Source organism: Mizuhopecten yessoensis, unplaced genomic scaffold (assembly GCF_002113885.1).
Source record: "Mizuhopecten yessoensis strain PY_sf001 unplaced genomic scaffold, ASM211388v2 scaffold11145, whole genome shotgun sequence".
Taxonomy (NCBI): domain Eukaryota; kingdom Metazoa; phylum Mollusca; class Bivalvia; order Pectinida; family Pectinidae; genus Mizuhopecten; species Mizuhopecten yessoensis.
The window spans coordinates 1,992,846-2,001,707 of record NW_018408902.1 but is presented as its reverse complement, the minus strand read 5'-3'; the positions used below and the strand labels follow the sequence as shown (position 1 = coordinate 2,001,707).

General features: G+C 31.1%; 1 long non-coding RNA gene across 2 annotated transcripts; it reads left to right on the top strand.

Moving 5' to 3' along the window:
• Nucleotides 1-14: 14 nt before the first annotated feature.
• On the top strand, nt 15-6,113 carry LOC110466775. Of its 2 annotated transcripts, XR_002464775.1 has the most exons (4): nt 15-276; nt 2,255-2,353; nt 2,952-3,083; nt 4,983-6,113. It is a non-coding gene; the product is annotated as an uncharacterized LOC110466775 (long non-coding RNA). The 2 variants fall into 2 exon arrangements; XR_002464776.1 differs by lacking the exon at nt 2,255-2,353 and having other exon boundaries at nt 21-276.
• The last annotated feature ends 2,749 nt before the right edge of the window (nt 6,114-8,862 follow it).

Sequence of the window (8,862 nt, the reverse complement as noted above, 5' to 3'; positions counted from 1 at the left end):
TAAGCTTTTTTTTTTAATTTCTTAACATGTTTGAACATATTTATATGCTAATATGAAGTGAAACAGTAGAAAAGAGTTATTTGGCTTCATTGGGCAAATGTTGTTTTGATTATGTCTAAAACCATTGATTTTACACTTTCCTTCAGTCTTTATTTATTATATCATTAAAAGGTAACCATGTAACCAATCATAAAACGTTATACAAGTGGGAATTCCCAAAGGGTATCATAAACTTCCGTAAAATCCCTACGACGAAAGACGTGCTGTTGCAGAATCGTGAGTATACTCTTCCGTCAATTGACAATCTGAAAATCAAAACAAGTCCATTCTTGTTCAGATAAAATTGGGTCACATTCTAACAGTATAATCTACATAAATAACGGTGCACACTTATGTGACTCCTGTATGTAACCGAAAGTAGGTCAACGACGTACATAGAATACGATAACCTAAGAACATGTCATCTGTCGTATTTCAATCGCTGTTAACAAATTTATTTAAAAATTACCTATTTTACGCTAAAAAATGCATCATAAACATTTGGCAACTAAACCAACAAATAATATAGCATGCGCGTGTGTGTGTGTCTGTGATTCAGTTATCAGATATTTGACATTGATAACATGCGTAACTAGGACAGTTTCATGGCGACATATATTCACAGAATAAAACACGATGATGTTGTCTTTAATTTTCAAGTCTAAATATTCACAAAATGTGTTATGGCATGTGTTTATCTTAAACATATGATAAACATAATATGAAATTCATACCTATGCCGTCATTTTTTATGAAATAGTTAGTTCTGTTAGAAAAAGTTATGTAACGAGACTCTCTTTAAATATATTCAAGTGCTATATGACTATAAAGCAGTAAGGAAACTTAAGATTTTACCATTGACTGGGAAATGAAAAATAATTGTATTGTTGTTGCTGAATGTTATTCGAATGAAAAGTGAAAAAGTCTCAGTCCTTAACACCTTTATAACAATAAACATAATGCTTTGTACTTTATATATTATGTGTTTCCTCAACATGCAACATTTACCATAGTAACTATAATAATACATTAGTATCTATATATTGCTTTTACATATTTTAAAATATGATAGCATGTTATAACACATTGGAGTTAAAGTAATACCTTTACTAATGTACGTGCAATCATATATGTCAATTGAGTGCATACAACGCCACTCTTATAATAGTCAACAATGCTATATTCAAACAACCTAAACTTTAACGGATAAGTGTATCATTATCAATAAGAAAAATCACAAATACATCAACTATAATTATTACTAATAAATACTTCAATACTAATATAAAAACTGTACACATACAGTACATACAACCATAATAATCATGGATGAATACGTCAATAGGACTATTGTACACAGGAGTTTAACTTTCGCTTTTTCAAACTTTATTTCTTATTTACGGCGATTTCTTCATGACAGCAATCTTCACAGTAAAGGGCGAATTTTTGACTGGGAAAAATATTCCAGGTAAACAGTATACAATCTTAACACGTTCAGTACATACAACCATATGTGTGATAGATATAATATGTCAATTAATATCAATATAGATATGTTCATACATACAATCATAATAAGGATATATGTTAGTATAAAAATATGAAACCTTTATACTTACATTCACCCATAATCATGATATGTATAAATTCGAGCACATATATACAAAAAAAAATATGATTTATACAACGTCAGAGTCATTGTACTATCTTTACACATAAATATAATGTTTATAAAGCGCAGAGTGAATACGAAAACTCAGATATAACATGAAGTTTAAGTTTCACGCGCTTGGAGTTCATAGCTTCCAGTTTGCAGATTGTATTGACTATAATTGTCAACTGACATGAGCACAACCCTGACTTATTATCTACCATATACAAAATGTATCCTCTTACGACATCAAAACCTCCAACCGAACAGCAAATCACATCACCACGCACTTACCATCACATTGTTAGATCACCTAAGGACAAAAAGAAAGTAGTTTAATACTTTGAAATTAATCCTAAAATGACAACTATATGAAATGTTTTGTTTGTATAAGAAATATGCAATCATGTTGTAAAAGATTTGAGAAAATGATCATCTGGTATATACATTCAATGTTATAATTGCTACAAAGTTTAAAACAGTTCGGAATTAGTGAATTATCTCTAATCGTCACCCCTGCAATCTATTGAAATACTTGTTTGTATTGTTATCATTCATATACAGATAACTGTCTGCCGAAACAGTTGAACTGTATGGGGTTGCATCCGCGTTATCCGATTTGAACGGTACAGGTGGCACAGAAATATTCCACGATAAACGAAGGTACTGGACCAAAGTGTAGGCAGAGCTAAAAAAAGGCACAGTTTCGAAGTTTAGTGACAAATAAATAATAATATATCAAGAATAATGTCTCTCTTTCACGCGATCACTAAATCATATAACATATTCAAAAATAAAATTTGAACAATAATCAGCATTTTAATTTCGGTTTTGGCACGTTCGGAAAATTCGAGTCGTTTTCTTTCAGATTCCACTGGTTTGAAACGATTGAACTGGATAAGCGAAAGGGGCCTGTTTTGTTTCAATAGCAGACTTAAGCAATGCCATTTTAGCACTATCGGATGAGAATAACAAACAGTCTTGGATTGGAGCAAAGTTTTTACTAGAATTTTAGTTAATGTGTATGGTAATTGTAGTAGCTTCGCTGAGGTAAAGATTTTTTCTCTCTAATATTTGAAGACGAGTGACCACTCCATTTAAGTACTTTTGTAGAACTAAACAGCGATATGAATAAAAGCAAGTTGTTAAAACATAACAAGTGTGAAAGAAATTCGTTCCGCATATACTCCAGTCAAATGTTCTGTTTTGAGATACAGCTCCATTATGTAACTAATGTTGGCAGCGCTCATTCTTTTTTCAGGCAAAGCTCATCATGGCGATAATTACTATCTGTTACACGCAATCAACAGACGTGAATCAGCGAGGCGATGAACCAGTGACGTGACGATCCAGTAACGTGAACCAGTGGCGTGGACCAGTAACGTTTACCTAAGTATTATTGCAGTAATGTTTCACCTGAACCAAATGTAAAATTGACCACAATCACTGAACCACTGAAAAAGAGAATGAATACAATAAGATACATATGCAACAAACAATTATACTTCATATCTTTTCATCAATAAAGCCATATGTGAAAAAAGACATATAAACATTATGTAACACCAATCTAGTTAAGGTTAAAATAAAACTGACTTCATTCATGATTTCATATACTTTCGTTTTGAAATAGTTTTGTAAATGAATTTGTCAAGTTAGAGTTAATAAATAAGCACTTATTCAAGGTGAACTAACAGTTACTATTGTTGTTAACTTGTAGTAAAGTAATAATTACACCAATTAGAGTCACGAGGTTTCTTAAACTTAGCGAATTAGAATAAAAGCCTACACTAACATCATCGAAATGGCCAATACACATATGTTTACGTACTATACAACAGACAATCAATCTATCTATTTTTAATCATATAACATTTACATTGCGCCAATAGTGCCGTCATAAAAACCGATATTGACACTGTACGTGTGTATGTTGTTTAACCTACTGTAAATGCAGCTGTATGTCATCTCAAATTCATCAGTTGCCATTAGAATTCATATGTATGTTTTCTGACTGCATTTTCCCATAAGAAAATAGAAATAAAAATTGGAGTTCCATAATATCTTAAAATACATTTCAGTAGCGACCACTTGCGTGGGTTTTGCATACGTATCTAGCGGAAATTCCATATATGTTATATTTATGTGTGAGTGCATTTTTCATTGGTCGACAGAAATAATGATCATTTATTGTGTTCCTGAAAATTCCCAACAGTATGTCAGTTATCAAAATCATCTGAGTGTAAATTTCATTGGTCGACAGAAATATTCATATTGTCATTAGAAATATTCATATTGTCATTGTGTACTTGAAAACTCCCAACAGTAAGTCAGCTATCAAAATATGGTTGAAGATGAATTTCATTGGCTGACAGAAATAATGATTCTGTCATTGTGTACCAAGAAACACACAACAGTAGGTCAGTTATCAATTCAATAGTATGTGGAATATATTAATCTATGCATAACCATCGTTTATCTCTAATCATATCAATAAAAGTGCATATGGTGTTACTAGGTTTCCGATATGAACATAAAAATTGTGTTTGAGAGATCAATATAGTTACTTGCAAATCGTCATCATAAACGTGAATGTCATACCAACCGTTCTTACGATCCTTTGTTTACTTTATCCATTGTAGCATTGTCGTCCATCCCGTCATCTACAAACAACTTATTTAACATAGATTAATATCTTTACAAAGAATCCTTTCTACGTAACAAATAACAAGTAAAATGATTTTTTCATGAAAACCCGAAATATTTCTCATATTGAATTTTCAAAGAAGAATATACTCGGTCGTTCTTTATCAGTTGTATTTACACCTTACTTTCTTATAATTCATAAAGCAAATAAAAAGTGGTTGATTCCCAACACCAAAATACATATAGCTGATGTGTGTAACAGTAGGGTAACTGGTAAATAGACTGCATTACAACGGATATCAGTTAGAAAAATCTTACGAAAGAACTGGAAAGTCAATTGTTGAATACTGTCAAACTAACAGCGGAACTCGGTTACTGAAAACATTACATGTATATACATATGCATGTTGCAAATCAGTCGGTTCAAGCACGTGTGAACTCGTGTGTGCACAATAGTTCAATACATATGATAGAGCTAATCATTGTAGTTAACAAATAATTCTTATATGATGTTACATATGTTAGCAATGGGAAAGAAATTTGATATGTTTGTAGGCACGAATCCTTTCCAATGCCTGTTTGGAGATGACGGTTTAAGTAAATGTCATTTCCATATTAACGTTGTCCAATTTCATCCTTTCTTCAGACATAACAGCTCCTCCCGACATGTGACTCTGCTATCCAGTAGACCGAAACAAAAGAAATGAACCAGTGACGTGATGACCCAGTGGGCGTGATTCGTACTAGTAACGAAAAGAACTGGTGACATGAACGCGTCAGTGACGTGAACCAGTGGCGTGAACCAGTAACGTATACCTGCGTACTAGTAATGTTTCACCCGATACCAAATGTAAAATTCACCCTAATCGTTGCCTGGAATGGAAATAAAAATAAGAAGATTTTTTAAGTAATAAACAAACTTACATCAATATAACTTATCATGTTAACATTACCTTAAAATATCTAGTTACACCCAAAAGTCGTCTTCATTCATTCATTTGGCTCAACTTTTGATTTTTAATAATTCTCTAAATTCATCTGTCTTCTAAGGATAAATAAATAATTATGTATATATATCAAAACGAGCAATTACTGCTGTTGTTAATTAGTAGATTAGATAATTACGCTAATTAGTGCCACGAGGTTCTTTCACTTTTGTGATATATGTAAATAGAAATCTCAGACTTAACTAACATGAAATGGTGTATACACACATATTGATTGACACTACACCTACAATCATTGAGCCTACGTTTAAACCCATTACATAGTGCTGTCATAACATTCAAGGTTACTGTGTCCATGTGCTCATTATTTTAACCTACCTTGCAGCGCAGCTGTACGTAATCTAAAGCTACCGTCGGTTATTGTAGGTTTTGTCCAATAATAGCAAAGTTTCATAATTTCTTAAAATAAATTTCAACAGCAACCAATTACGTATGTGATATATTCGTTTATAGCGGAAGTTCCATATATTTATATATGTATTAATATATATTTCATCGGTCGACAAAAATAGCCATCTTGGAAATTTCCAACTGTATGTCAGTTATCAAAATGATTTGAGGATGAATTTCATTGGTCGACAAAAGTAATTATTTTACCAGTTTATTTGTACAAGAACAGTTAACAGTATGCCAGTCATAAAAAAGTTGAGCATAAATTTCCTTGTTCGACAGAAAAAGTCATTCTGTCACTGTAATATTGATTGAAACACTCAACAGTATCTCAGCAATAAAAAAAGTCGAGGATGAATTTCATTGGTCGACAGAAATAACAAGTGTGTCATTGTATCTTGGAAATACTCAACAGTGTGTGGAATACGTTGGTTTTTGAATATCCATGGTTTATAACTTTAATTACACCAAAATATGGACAAAAATGAATATGGAATTATTAAGCTTTTTATAGCAACATCATTCTACATTTAAAAGATATAATTTCTTTACATTGAACATACTAGCAAATCATAAATATAGATATGTCCATATATTCTTTGTGTATTTGATCCATTCGAGTAACAGCACTTTTCACTTTGTCACCGACACAGAGGCCTGTGCTATATTCCTACATAAATAACTAGAGAGACTCTTTCACTTAAATGACTCGTTATATGAAAACCCATATTATTACCAAGTTTGAATTTTCAAGGAAGAATTTAGTCAATTAATTATCCTACATCAGTTTTCTTCACATCTTAACATATGATAAATCACATACCTAATAACATGTGGTTGATGCCCAACTCCGAAAGAAACATAGTTAATATATATGTTTCAGTAGGTTAACCGACTACATGACAGCAAAATTCTCGTTTATATTTAAAATGAATAAGGAAACCCTAACAAATAGAACCAGATCGTACTCACCTGGAAAGTCGATGGATCAAATACTGTTAGACGAGCAGCAAAATTAGGTTACATACCTATTACATTACTATCTTTTAAAGTGTTGTAAATCCATAGATTATAAGACAAACGTTATATGACGATTCTATAGTTTATAAGACAATCGTCATATGACGATTCTGTGAATAGACACTAAAAACAGGTTTGGGTATTTCCAAAAAGACGCGCCGTTCTAAAATTAGAATACACCTGTTTTTCATTCACAACTCTGATTGGAGGAGAAACGTCATATACCATTATAACAAAAGGGAATAAGTGTTACAGGACATAATGGACTATGATATCCTTAGATTTAGCGCGATTCTAATTTGACTTGAGCGACGAATTGGCTTATAGATGTAAAATGGCATATAATAAAAAATATTGCAGTATTTAAAAACTACAATATTTCCGAGGAATGCTGGTTTATAAACATGGTAGCATAGCCTTTCATGGTGAGCTCAGGTTTAATTCGATAAATGTAAAGACAGAATGCAAATGTTATAACAAACAGGAACTACAAGTCAAAAATAGATTCGTATGATTTAACATTCCATGCAGCTTTAAATATAACTTAATAACTTTAAACCCCTCACATATCGAGTAATAACATAAATATAGTTTATCGTACGGTTGTTTTATAAACACACCAGTTTTCATTTGAAATTGTGTGAAAGAAATATAGACACATAGCTAAATAGTCCGTAGCATACTAACTAGAAGGAACGTGCTTTATTGTAGGAGTATCTGTGTTAAACAGCACGAACATTAACAGCACTTACGTAGAACAGTGTTTTCTGTTTTCCCAAAGACTGATTTAAGAACTAGGGTAAAAAATTACCCTATTAGTTTAAAAGAGTTATTATCTATAAGCTTCATTTCAAGGAAACTTTTAGTATATATCATTAACAGATATTATAGAAAACTGTATGACTAATGCTTGTATGAATACAAACTAGTATAGTATGTAAAATATGTCTTAAGAGGCTCTGATACTTCATTTATAGCTTTAATCTATAATGCGTTATTATAGGTAGTGAAACTAAGCTAAATTCAAAGTGTAAAATGCTATAAAATGCCTTAAAACATTACAAGAGTAAAATATATATATATATAGTTATAAGAAATTTCAAACAATCACATCATCCACTAACAATGGAAGAGCAGAAAAAGTTCGTGAAATCCAATATATAATATTACAACATAAAATAATATGAGGAATTGTTAAAATAGCAAATACTTGTGTAACGACTCCCGTTTCAGACAGAAATACACACGTTTAATGAAATTTTATTTTATGAAAAATATTATAATAAATGAATATAAAGATAATATGATAAAATAAATAGAAAAAAAAACAATGATTTCAATATATTTTAATTATAAAATGGACATAAAAATAATATTATAAAAATAACATAATGAAAAAAGAAATTATTTCATTATTGATTATTTTTAATATTTTAGTTAAATGTAAAACAATTAATGTTAGCTACCACCAGATTAATAATTACAGTACCCAGAAAAGTACATATGCATTAAAATGTGATGACAGATGTCAGTATAGACTAATGTAAGACAAACAGTGAAAAGATCAATAACGTAAACCTTTATAGAAATTATATTTTCTTACATTACTTTGCCTTAACATATATAGATATAAGTAGAATTCGGTACAAACTGTTCAAACGTCCCCCTCCTTACAATCCTGTACGTATATCCCTTTGCGTGTAATATACTGTAGTATACTTATCAACACAATCGCCTACGCAGACAGACATTTTAAACATCTAGTGTTAATAAAGAGATCATCAAAACCGTCCTATACGTGGAGGCAACATTTTTGTAAATAATATATTTATTTTATCTCAAATGAAAGAACCATGTAAGTTCTTAATGAAAATTTTCACACAAATTAGTAATAGATGAAAATTTTCATTGCGAACTATTAACACTGCGCATGCGTCAATTTTTTCTAACAATAGAACATGTATGACTAAATACACCTATATGCGGGGTGTTTGCGTAATAAACTTACAAGGAAGCGTAAGACATATATATCTGCGCAATAGAATGGATATGGAAAAAGAATGACGAATTATTACTATAGGTTATGCAAGATCATGAGTAATATAAATG